We start from the raw sequence: 13,709 nt of genomic DNA, 5'->3' as shown, positions 1-13,709 counted from the left end.
CCGGGTCTCTGGTACTGTGCCACCGTGCTGCCCACAAAGTAAGCTCAGAGGTGAAGGCGTTGGAAGAAGTGTTCGACGTCACGGCGTGTATTAAATTCATTGATGCGTGGACGGAGGGGGATGAAGGTGAGTCCTTTGCTGAGGACTGATCGTTTGTCCTCAGTGAGGGGGAGGTCAGGGGGGATGGTGAAAACTCGGCAGGGCTGGGAGCTGGGATCTGGTGTGGGTGTGGAGCTGGGAGTGGGGGCGGAGCCAGTAACTGGAGTGGGTGTGATGGTGGGGGGAATGGTGGTGGAGTCATGAGCAGGGGTGGTGCTCCCCTCAGGGTTCTGGAGGCTGGGAATGGTGACAGTGGGATATGTGGGTGACGTGTTGGCAGAATGCAGGTGAGTGGCATTGGTGGGGGCAGAAGTGATGGCAGACACAGCAGTAGGGGTGGCGGAAGTCACTGAGTGTGTGACATCAGTGATGATGTGAGCGGCGGAAGTGATGTCACATGTGATCTATGAGGAATTGTGAGGGGCGGAAGTGGTTGTGGGAGTGGCCATGATGGGGGCGGACGTGACGTCATCAATCAGCATCGGGGTGGCAGTTGCACCAGCCGCATGGCTAATGGAGTTCAAGTAGTTCCAGGGGCCGGGGGAATCTTCTGGAATGTTTGAGAAGACCGTCTAACCTACACTATCCCATTATCATCCATATGCTTATCCAAAGACTATTTAAGTGCCCTTAAAGTTTGCGAGTCTACTATTGTTGCAGCAAGGGCATTCCATGCCTTACTCCTCTCTGAGTAAAGAACCTACCTCTGATATCTGTCCTATATCTATCACTCCTCAATTTAAAGCTAGGTCCCCTCATACTAGCCGTCACCATCCGAGGAAAAAGGCTCTCACTCTCTACCCTTTGTTGTCCAATAGTTCCCAGGGGCTGAAAAATTATGCCATGTTCTTCGTGACCTGCAACACATTATCAATGAGGATGAGCACCTCACCAAGACCTTCCCCGCACCTCCATTACTTGCCTTTAAACAACCACCAAACCTCAAACAGATCATTGTTCGTCGCAAACTGCCCAGCTCTCAGGACAACTCCATACAACCCTGTCACGGTGGACGCTGCAAGACGTGTCAGAGTGTGGACATAGATACCACTATTACGCGTGGGAACACCTCCCACCTTGTACATGGCAGGTAGTCATGTGACTCAGCCAACGTTGTCTATCTTATACGTTGCAGGCAAGGATGCCCGGAGGCATGGTACATTGGGGAAACCGAGCAAAGGCTACGACAACGGATGAATGGGCACCGCACAACAATCAACAGACAGGAGGGTTCCCTCTCAGTTGGGGAACACTTCAGCGGTCCAGGACATTCAGCCTTGGACCATCCTCCAAGGTGGACTTCGGGACAGGCAGCAGGGGAAAGTGGCCGAGCAGAGGCTGATAGCTAAGTTCGGTACCCATAGGGAGGGCCTCAACTGGGACCTTGGGTTCATGTCACATTACAGGTGATCACCATTGTACTATACACACACACACACACATACTCCTACACACACACACTCTCACATACACACGAACACAGGTACACACAGACGTGCACACAGACACCCACACACATCCTTATAGACACACACACTCCCACACTCACACATGCACCCCCTCACAGACTTAAGATACTCTGCACTCACTACACACACACTTTCTCACACTCACAACCCCCACCCCAGACAGACAGACAGACACACACACACACAGACAAAGACCCACATGCACACATATATTTTGTGGGGTGAATTTGTACTTGCAGGGTTACATTGTACTTTGCTCAAAAACTGCATGAATTTATGTAAAACTCTGTTATCTCACTTTTTAGATTAGAATCACCCTAAACATCATGGCATAGAGAGAGAACACAGGGGGCTAACACCTTCAACATATTGTCTAGCTATCACCATTGTTAACAGCTAACCCAAGAATGCAACTTTTAAAAAAAGGTTTTGTGATTTACACATGAAAGAAGTGAAACTATCACTGTATTCTAACAGATGAAAGGCTTAACAGACAATCAATTTTCCAATGTATAATTTCAGTTACATCACACTATAAATTTTTGCTATAAATTCTGTGTTAGGATTGAGCCCTCCACAATCACCTGATGAAGGAGCGTCACTCCGAAAGCTAGTGTGCTTCCAATTAAACCTGTTGGACTATAACCTGGTGTTGTGTGATTTTTAACTTTGTATACCCTATCTAACCCTCTGATTGTCTTATATGTCTTCATTAAGTCACCCCTCAACCTTCTTCTCTCCAACGAAAACAGCCTCAGTTCCCTCAGCCTTTCCTCATAAGACCTTCCCTCTATACCAGGCAACATCCTAGTAAATCTCTATAACTTTAGATTTGGCTTGTTAGTTTTTAACTCAGTTTTAATTGAAAAATAGAAGTTGTTGTGATTGACCAAGAGAATTAACTCAAGAGAAGCCAATCTCCCTCCCACCTCATCTGGATGTAGCAGTATGAATTTACTGAAGTGACCCAATACTCTTTCTCTCATTATGGTCCACACACGCTGACCCATTTTGGCTCTTGTTCCAGCAACATCGCATTTTTCAAATTCTCATCCTTGTTTTCAAATCCCTGCAAGGTTTTCCTGATTCCTTTCCCTGTAATCCTTTCCAAGCCTGTAACCTATGGGCGGCACAGTGGTTAGCACTGCTGCCTCACAGTACCAGAGACCTGGGTTCAATTCCCACCTCTGGCAACTGTCTGTGTGGAGTTTGCACATTCTCCCCGCATCTGCGTGGGTTTCCTCCGGGTGCTCCAGTTTCCTCCCACAATCCAAAAATGTGCAGGTCAGATGAATTGGCCATGCTAAATTGCCCATATTGTTAGGTGTAGGGGAATGGGTCTAGGTGGGTTAGTCTTCGGAGGGTCGGGTTGGGCCGAAGGACCTGTTTCCACACTGTATGTAATCTATCTCTAAATCCAACATTTCCCTGCAATTCCAATTCTGGCCTTGTTTTCATCAGTGGCTATCCTTCAGCTGTTGAGGTCCCAGACTTGGATTTCCCTCTGTAAACCTTCTCTTATCTCACTTTCAGACTATCCTCTATGATATTCTTGAAAATCCATCTCTTTGACAAAGCTTTGGTCAACCGATCCAACATCACCTCAGTGATGAATTATCTCAGAATAAGAGGTTATAGTTAAGACAGAGATGAGGAGGGATTTTTTTCTCTCAGGGGGGAGTGAATCTGTGGAATTCTTTCCCACAGAGGGCTGTCGAGGCTGGGGCATTGAGTATATTCAGGGCTGAGACAGAGAGAGTTTTAATCAGGAAGGGGAATTGAGGGTCATGGGGGAAAGGCAGGAAAGTGGAGTTAAGGATTGTCAGATCAGCCATGATCTCATTGAATGGGGCGGCAGGCTCGATGGGCTGAATGGCCTACTCCTGCTCCTATGTCTTATGGTGTTTTGTCTTGTTCCTTGGGATGTTTTGCTCATTTAAAGGTGCTATATAAATATAAATAGCAAGTTTTTGTTCAGTTTCCCATCCAGAGTAGTGCAGCATTTAGGATATCAACTCTTATGGACTTTGCTGGAGATTTCTGGCATTAACTCTCAGTTTTTGTGGCAAAATGCCTCAAAGAAAAGTCAATTGGGCTGTAACACAGAGGCTCACTGAAGATGTTACCTAGTATGGTGACGAAACGTCTGAACATGGCCCATGCAGCTCTGCGAGCAAACCTACATCCAGTGCCTTTATTCATTTATCACCCATCCCTAGTTGCCCCTTGAGAAGGTGGGGGTGAGCTGCCTTCTTGAACCGCTGCAGTCCATGTGAACAGTGATATATTTCCAGGTCAGGATGCTAAAAGGCTTGGAGGGAAATTTGCCGGGGGTGGTGTTCCCATGTATCTGCTGGCCTTGTCCATCTAGACACTCTTACGTTCTGGAGGGGACATGGATTTGAATCCCAACTTCCACAGTGTGCAGCGGATGCTAGGGCATAGAGGAGAAAGTGAGGACTGCAGATGCTGGAGATTAGAGTCAAGAGTGTGGGGCTGGAAAAGCACAGCAGGTCAGGCAGCATCGGAGGAGAAGCAACATTTCAGGCATAAGCCTTTCATCAGGAATGAGGCATAGAGTCACTTTCAGGAGGAGGTAATCAGAGTTGTAATTAGTAATGGGTTGAAAGGTCATGTGGAGTGGGCAGGAAGTTGAACATCAGCTATGATCATATTAAATGGAGGAGCAGGTATATGGAGTTGAACAGCCTACTCCCGTCCTCGTTCTTAGGTTCTTAAGTTCTATCTCCAGCCGCTCTTGATGGGAGGAAGGTTCAGATGCTGCTCGCAGATGAATACTTTAAAAATCCATTTGAAGACGATTTTCAAAGAAAAACACTCTGACTTCACACCCCCTCAGGAACTGAGTAATTAAAAACTGGAGAGGAACCAGTTCACTGAGAGATATAGCACACCATATATTCATTTTCCTACTCGCTTAGCTCAGCTCGTTACCAGATTAATTTTAAAATATGGCAGCAACAAAAATTATTGGGAAAGAAAACATCTGAGTAGGTTTGACTAGATTACTCATGAATAACAAGGTCACCATAAATGAGTAATGGCCATTGACTTAATCTCTTCGTAATCTGATTAGCCCACTCACAGTATACAAATCCTTACCTACTGGCCCTTATTAGGTATCCTTGAAGTGCCGTGACAAAAAATGTGAACATTTGACCCACAATAGTCCCGACTTAAATTTCTGATTGTGTTTCCCACTTCCTCTTATTTCTCTTTCCATTGTTTGTCACTTACATTCTCTTTTTCTCTCTCTCTCTCTCTCTCTCTCTCTCATGCATACGTTTTCGCTTGTTCAGTAGTTCTATACTCTCAGAGTCAACGGGTTGAGAGTTCAAAGACCATTAGGAATAGGAACAGGAGTAGGCCATTCGGCCCCTTGAGCCTGCTCCCCCATTCAATAGGATCATGGCTGATCCAACATTCCACACGCCCACCTTCCTGCCCTTTCCCTCGATTCTCTGGCTGTTCAAGAATCTATCGATCTCAGCCTTAAATATACACAAGGACTCCGCCCCCACAGCTCACCATAGGTGGCACAGTGGCTCAGTGGTTAGCACTGCTGCCTCACAGCTCCAGGCACTTGAGTTCAATCCCACAATTGGGCAACTGTGTGGAGTTTGCACATTCTCCTCATGCCCATGTGGGTTTGCCCAGTTTCCTCCTACAGTCCAAAGATGTGCAGGTTGGGGTGGATTGGCCATGGTAAAATGCAGGGTTACAGGGATGGGGTGGGGATACTCTTCAGAGGGTCAGTGCAGACTCGATGGGCAGGATAGCCTATCAGGGATTCTATTTAGAATGGGAGTACTAAACTCCAGTGCAGAGCTGAGTGAGTGCTGCACTGTCTGAGTTACTGTTTTTTTGGCTGGACCGGTATAAATTCCCTCCTTAATTCCCAAGAAGCGCAGGGTATATTCCTGTAAAAAAATAAACTTGTCTGGTTACAGTCACATTGATGTTTGTTGGAGCTTGCAATGCACAAATTGGCTGCTTGTCTTTGTTGTAATTTGTTCACATTACATCACTGTCCACGGCCAGAAATTATAAACCATTGCTAATTGCCCAGAGGGCAGTTAAGAGTCAATCACATTGTCATGGTCTGGAGTCACATGTAGGCCAGACCAGTTAAGGGAGGTAGATTTCCTGCACTAAAGGGCATGTGAACAAAGATTGTTGTCATGGTCACCATTACTGAGACGAGCTCAAGTCTAGATATATTAACTGATTCTAAACGGCTGTGGAGTTGAGCCCCAGACCTCACCCCTGATTCTTGTCCAATGACAGTACAGAATCACAGAAATTTTATGGTGGAGTGGTCAACCACATTGCTGTGAATCTGGAGTCACATGTAGGCCAGACCAGGGAAGGGAAGTAGATTTCCCTCACTCCTGCAGGCCATTTGGCCTTTTGTGCCTGCGCTGGTTCTATCCCCGGAGGCCAATCTCCTGCCTTTTTCCCATATCCCTGCATGCCATTTCTATCCCAATAACCATCCAATGCCCCTCTTGAATGTTTCTATTGAACCTGCCTCCCCCACATTTCTAGGCTGTGCATCCCATCCACTATCTACTCGCTTATGTGAAAAAGGTCTTCATCATATCAACCTTGCTTCTTTTGCACCTCATTTTCAATCTATATCCTCTCATTTTTTGTTCCTTTTATGAGTAGAAACAGCTTCTCCCTATTTATTCTGTCCAGCCTGTTCGTAATATCTACCAAACCTCCTCTCAGCCTTCTCTCCAGGGAGAACTATCCCAATTTCTTCACTCTATCCTCATCACTGAAGTTTTCTCATGTTGTGGTTCTGCTCGCCGAGCTGGAAGTTTTTGCTGCAAACGTTTCGTTCCCTGGCTAGGGAACATCATCAGTGCTGTTGGAGCCTCATGTGAAGCGCTGCTTTGATGTTTCTTCCGGTATTTATATTGGTTTGTTCTTGCCGCTTCCGGGTGTCAGTTTCAGCTGCAGTGATTTGTATGTGGGGTCCAGGTCGATGTGTCTGTTGATGGATGTTCTTGCCGTTTCCGGGTGTCAGTTTCAGCTGTAGTGGTTTGCATATGGTGTCCAGGTCAATGTGTCTGTTAATGGAGTTTGTGGATGAATGCCATGCTTCTAGGAATTCTCTGGCTGTTCTCTGTCTGGCTTGTCCTATGATAGTGGTGTTTTCCCAGTCAAATTCATGTTGCTGGTTGTCTGAGTGTATGGCTACTAGAGATAGCTGGTCGTGTCGTTTTGTGGCTAGCTGATGTTCATGGATGCGGATTGTTAGCTGTCTTCCTGTTTGTCCTATATAGTGTTTTTGTGCAGTCCTTGCATGGTATTTTGTAAACTACGTTAGTTTGGCTCATGCTAGGTATTGGGTCCTTTGTTCTAGTGAGTTGTTGTCTGAGCGTGGATGTTGGCTTGTGTGCTGTTATGAGTCCTAAGGGTCGCAGTAGTCTGGCTGTCAGTTCTGAGACGCTCCTGACGTATGGTAGAGTGGCTAGTCCTTTTGGTTGTGGCATGTCCTCGTTCCTCAGTCTATCTCTTAGGCATCTGGTGATAAAGTTGCGTGGGTATCCGTTTTTGGTGAATACCTTGTATAGATGTTCCTCTTCCTCTTTTCGCAGTTCTGGTGTACTGCAGTGTGTTGTGGCCCTTTTGAATAGTGTCCTGATGCAGCTTCGTTTGTGTGTGTTGGGGTGGTTACTTTCATAGTTTAAGACTTGGTCTGTGTGTGTTGGTTTCCTGTGAATTCACCACAAGGGTACACAGGAAACCAACACACACAGACCAAGTCTTAAACTATGAAAGTAACCACCCCAACACACACAAACGAAGCTGCATCAGGACACTATTCAAAAGAGCTACAACACACTGCAGTACACCAGAACTGCGAAAAGAGGAAGAGGAACATCTATACAAGGTATTCGCCAAAAACGGATACCCACGCAACTTTATCACCAGATGCCTAAGAGATAGACTGAGGAACGAGGACATGCCACAACCAAAAGGACTAGCCACTCTACCATACGTCAGGAGCGTCTCAGAACTGACAGCCAGACTACTGCGACCCTTAGGACTCATAACAGCACACAAGCCAACATCCACGCTCAGACAACAACTCACTAGAACAAAGGACCCAATACCTAGCATGAGCCAAACTAACGTAGTTTACAAAATACCATGCAAGGACTGCACAAAAACACTATATAGGACAAACAGGAAGACAGCTAACAATCTGCATCCATGAACATCAGCTAGCCACAAAACGACATGACCAGCTATCTCTAGTAGCCATACACTCAGACAACCAGCAACATGAATTTGACTGGGAAAACACCACTATCATAGGACAAGCCAGACAGAGAACAGCCAGAGAATTCCTAGAAGCATGGCATTCATCCACAAACTCCATTAACAGACACATTGACCTGGACACCATATACAAACCACTACAGCTGAAACTGACACCCGGAAACGGCAAGAACATCCATCAACAGACACATCGACCTGGACCCCACATACAAATCACTGCAGCTGAAACTGACACCCGGAAGCGGCAAGAACAAACCAATATAAATACCAGAAGAAACATCAAAGCAGCGCTTCACATGAGGCTCCAACAGCACTGATGATGTTCCCTAGCCAGGGAACGAAACGTTTGCAGCAAAAACTTCCAGCTCGGCGAGCAGAACCACAACAACGGACACCCGAGCTACAAATCTTCAATCAGATTTTAAAGTTTTCTCATATCTGTAACCATTCTCATATCTGCGCTCTCTCCAATTCATTCACATCTTCCCTGTAAAGTGGAACCCACTACCCCAATCTTTCCTCAATGTATAATTCCTTGGTGCTGAGGGATGACATCATAGACCTTAGAACCATAGAGTTATAGCACGCGGAAACAGTCCCTTTGATCCAATTCATTCACTGTAGACCAAACATCCCAATCCTATCTAGTCCCATTTACCAGCATTTGGCCCATATCTCTCTAAACCCTTCCCATTCACAGACCCATCCAGATGCCTTTAAATGCTGTAATTGTACCAGCCTCCACCACTTCCATTGGCAGCTCATTCCATACACGTACCACCCTCTGCATCAACAAAGTTACCCCTTAGGTCCTTTATAAATCTTTCCCCTCTCAGCTGAAATCTATGATGTGGAGGTGCTGGTGTATGGAACTGGGGTGGACAAAATCAGAACTCAGACAGCATCAGGTAATAGTCCAACAGGTTTTTGGCTGAAAGCTTATGATTTCAAACAAACCTGTTGGATTATCAAAACTGAAGGAACTGTGGATGCTGTAAATCAGAAACAAAACTGAGGTTGCTGGAAAAGCTCAGCAGGTCTGGCAGTATCTGTGAAGAGAAATTCTATTTAATTAGTGCCAGATTGGAGGGTTATGGGAGAGTGGAAAGTGAAGTTGAATCTAGGATTAGACATAATCGAATCAAATGGGGCTGAGTGGCCTACTCCTGCTCTGAGTTCTTACATTCAATGCTTCTCTTTTTGTTTCTGTTGGATGATAACTCGGTGTCATCTGACTTCTGACCTTAAACCTATGGCCTCTGGTTTCGGACTCCCCTACCAGGGGAAAAAGACCCTGACTATTCACCCTCTCCATGCCCATCACGATTTTATAATTTAACTGCTTTAAGACTGTCACCGGCCGGGATGTTTACTGCCCAGTAACCATCCTTTCGCCAAACTCCCTGGCAGCTTACAAATGCAGCAAGACCTATCGGGTGAAGTTAATTGTAATTGGAATAAAATGATTAATTCCACGATCCACTTCACTTCTTCCAGAACATCTGCACTTGCTGGTTGATGATGAGCTCTATAAAACTCCATTGTTAAACAATTACAAGAGAAGGTTCTGTTTTGATAGGAACCAATCAACCTGTCTTATGTCCAGCCTCACTGGCCATTTTCCAATAAATACTTTTCAAGCGATATTCTGCGGAGCCATCTCACACGCAGTCTAATCACAATATCCATCTCTCGGCAGCTTAATCACACATGCAGTTTTTCTACAGCATGATAGGCTCCAAGGAAAAAAAAATGTCTGATATTTTTCTCTTTTACTGCAGAGATTTAAGGCTATGAGCAGTTTGGATGTTTCCTCATTTAAGTTGAATTATAAGGCATTGCACTGTCGTGGAAGTCTGCAAGCTGTTCTTCTAATGAGCCTTTTCCCTCTCATTTTAAAGACCTCCATATGTGCTAAAGCAAATCTAGAGGACGCAACAGCAATATTGCAAAACGTTGAATGTAAGAACTCAGAGCAGGAGTAGGCCGTTCAGCCCCATTTGATTCGATTATGTCTAATCCCAGATTCAACTTCACTTTCCGCTCTCCCATAAGCCTCCAATCTGGCACTAATTAAAAATCTGCCTTTCTCTTCCTTAAATTTACTCAGTGTTCGGATATCTGGGGTAATGAATTCTCCCCGTGTCTGAGTGAGTTTCCTCTGATCCAAAGATGTGCAGGTCAGGTGAATTGGCCATGCTGAATTGCCCATTGTGTTAGGTGCATTAGTCAAGGGTAAATATGGGGTAGGGGAATGGGTTTGGATGGGTTGCTCTTCGGAGGGTCAGTGTGGACTTATTGGGTTGAAGGGCCTTTTCCCACACTGTAGGTAACCTAATCTCATCTAATCTAATTCCACAGCTTCACTACTCCTTCGGTAGAAATTCTACAGGTAGCTAGCGTATAAAGGGTCTCTTGCTGAGATATTTGTATCATCGATAGTCACAGGTGAGGTGCCGGAAGACTGGAGGTTGGCAAACGTGGTGCCACTGTTTAAAAAGGGTGGTAAAGGCAAGACCAGGGACTATAGACCGGTGAGACTGACCTCAGTGGTGAGCAGGTTGTTGGAGGGAATCCTGAGGGACAGGATGGTGCATGTATTTGGAAAGGTAAGGACTGATTCGGGATAGTCAACATGCCTTTGTGTGTGGGAAATCATGAGTCACAAGTTTGATTGAGTTTTTTGAAGAAGTAACAAAGAAGGTTGATAAGGGCAGAGCGGTAGATGTGATCTATTTGGACTTCAGCAAGGCGTTCGACAAAGTTCCCCATGGAGGAGACTGATTAGCAAGGTTAGATCTCGTGGAATACAGGGAGAACTTGCCATTTGGATACAGAACTGGTTCAAAGGTAGAAGACAGAGGGTGGTGGTGGAGGGTTGTTTTTCAGACTGGAGGCCTGTGACCAGTGGAGTGCCACAAGGATCGGTGCTGGGTCCTCTACTTTTTGTCATTTACATAAATAATTTGGGTGCGAATATAAGAGGTACAGTTAGTAAGTTTGCAGATGACACCAAAATTGGAGGTGTAGTGGACAGTGAAGAGGGTTACCTCAGATTACAACAGGATTTGGACCAGATGGGCCAATAGGCTGAGAAGTGGCAGATGGAGTTTAATTCAGATAAATGCGAGGTGCTGCATTTTGGGAAAGCAAATCTTAGCAGGACTTATACACTTAATGGTCGGGTCCTAGGGAGTGTTGCTGAACAAAGAGACCTTGGAGTGCAGGTTCATAGCTCCTTGAAAGTGGAGTCGCAGGTAGATAGGATAGTGATGGCGGCGTTTGGTATGCTTTCCTTTATTGGTCAGAGTATTGAATACAGGGCTAGGGAGGTCATGTTGTGGCTGTACAGAACATTGGTTAGGCCACTGTTGGAATATTGCGTGCAATTCTGGTCTCCTTCCTATCGGAAAGATTTTGTGAAACGTGAATGGGTTCAGAAAAGATTTACAAGGATGTTGCCAGGGTTGGAGGATCTGAGCTATAGGGAGAGGCTGAACAGGCTGGGGCTGTTTTCCCTGGAGCGTCGGAGGCTGAAGGGTGACCTCATAGAGGTTTACAAAATTATGAGGGGCATGGATAAGATAAATAGATAAAGTCTTTTCCCTGGGGTTGGGAGTCCGGAACTAGAGGGCATAGGTTTAGGATGAGAGGAGAAAGATATAAAAGAGACCTAAGGGGCAACTTTTTCATATAGAGGGTGGTATGTGTATGGAATGAGCTGCCATTGGATGTGGTGGAGGCTGGTACAATTGCAACATTTAAGAGGCATTTGGATGGGTATATGAATATGAAGGGTTTGGAGGGATATGGGCCGGGTGCTGGCAGGTGGGACTAGATTGGGTTGGGATATCTGGTCGGTATGGACGGGTTGGACTGAAGGGTCTGTTTCCGTGCTGTACATCTCTATGACTCTATAAGCGTGTTCCGGCAGAGCGATTTGGTGATAACTTTGCTGAAGAATTAGGGATCAGCATGTTCGAGAATGCTTACCTCTGTTCGCAATAGCGTGATTCCAGCAGCGATTGTTTCGCACGCTTCGTTCTGCGCATCTGCCAATGTCAGCTGCCATCAGAGTACATGTGAGGTACATACTATACACTGAGCAGCTTCACCTCCAAAATTACACGAATGATCGTTCATTGCTCTCCCTCTGAAACAGGAAAATTCTTGAGGGAGAAGTGGGAGCTGGAGATGAAGATGATGAAGTCCAGGATACAGCACCACGAGAGCTCTTCTCTTCTCTTTTATCTCCCATCCTGAGGGAAACTGAGAGGCAGTTGCAGCTCACAGGGGAACAAGGATTACAATGCAGAGCGCAGCAGGAGAACAGTGCGTTCAGTAAGAGATCATCCAGCACCCCTGTGAACAGTTTCTTCAAGACAGAAGAAACAGGGCAAGGCAGCAAAAACTGAATGTGTTTTTTAGACCAACCCCCAAGAAACAGTGAGAGGACAATCAAACCACAGCCATCCCCTTCTGCACCTGAAGGTGGTGAGGGAGACCCTCTGTCCCTGCATTAACAGCATGCTTTCAATGCAATGTGTTAAAATTACATGTGTTTCGGTTAATAAATATGATTTAAACCTTCATCCAGGCTGTGCTATACTTTGCGTTTGGCTTTTGGGTGATGTTTGAGCGATCGTGAGTGAGACTTTATGCTGGTCTGCCCCTACCCACACTTTTCCCATAGGCCCCATTATTTCTATTCAGCGATTTTCTGTTCAGCGAGGTTTCACTGTGCGTGACTGCAGCGTTGTAGGAGGACTACCTGCATTTATATAGCTCCTCTGAAGCACTAAAATATCCCATGCAGCTCACAAAAAGCCATATTTTATAAAACGCTACTGAAAATAGAAAATGCTGGAGATCACAGCGGGTCAGGCAGCATCCGTGGAAAAAGAGCGAGCTAACGTTTTGAGTCAAGATGACTTTTCATCAGAGCTGAATTTATAAACCACTTGTTAACCCTCAGATGGAGTATTGAGTCCAGTTTGGGGTGCCACACCTAGAAAGGATATGAAGACATTAGAGTGAGCGCAGCGAAGACTCACAAGAGTGTGATGAAGAATCAGTAGTTTGAAGACCTTGAGACAGTCTTCCACATGGAGGACAAGGTTGAGAGGATTTGGATAGAGGTATTCGGAATAATGAGGATCTGGACAAGGTATAAAGAGTGAAACTGTTCCCCCTGTTAGAATCTTTGAGAATGGGAAATGCACAAGTTTGAAATAATCGACAAAAAGAAGCAATGGCAATTTGAGGTGTATTTCCTCTTGAGGTGAAAAGTTCAGAGGAGATTCACCAGATTAATTCCAGAAGGCTAGCAAAGAGAAATTGTTAAAAATGACACAACACCAGGTTATAGTCCAACAGGTTTATTTGGAAGCACACTAGCTTTCGGAGCGACGCTCAACAGTTTCGGCCTCCCTGGAGTTTAGAAGAATGAGAGGAGATCCAATCGAGGTCGATAAGATGCTCGGGCCAAGTAGGTTTAGAGAAGATGTTTCCTCTTGTGAGGCCATCTAGAATGAGAGGGCAGAGTTTTTAAACAGAGATGAGGAGGAATAATTTCCCTCAAACTGTGGAATTCACTCCACAAGCGTGCAGTGGATGCTGGGACCCTGATTAAATTCAAGGAGATAGATTTTTAATTGAACGGTTATGGGGAACAGGAAGGAACATTCAGCTGAGGTTAAGGTGAGATCAGCCATGATTGTATAAAATGACAGAATAGTTTTGAGGGGCTGAATGGCCTCCTCTTGCTCCTGGTTTTTATGTTCTTACTTTAACGTAATGAGTCTGGAATACACTTCTTGAGAA

Source organism: Hemiscyllium ocellatum, chromosome 4 (assembly GCF_020745735.1).
Source record: "Hemiscyllium ocellatum isolate sHemOce1 chromosome 4, sHemOce1.pat.X.cur, whole genome shotgun sequence".
NCBI classification, from domain to species: Eukaryota; Metazoa; Chordata; class Chondrichthyes; order Orectolobiformes; family Hemiscylliidae; genus Hemiscyllium; species Hemiscyllium ocellatum.
Note: the sequence above shows the minus strand (reverse complement) of the source record.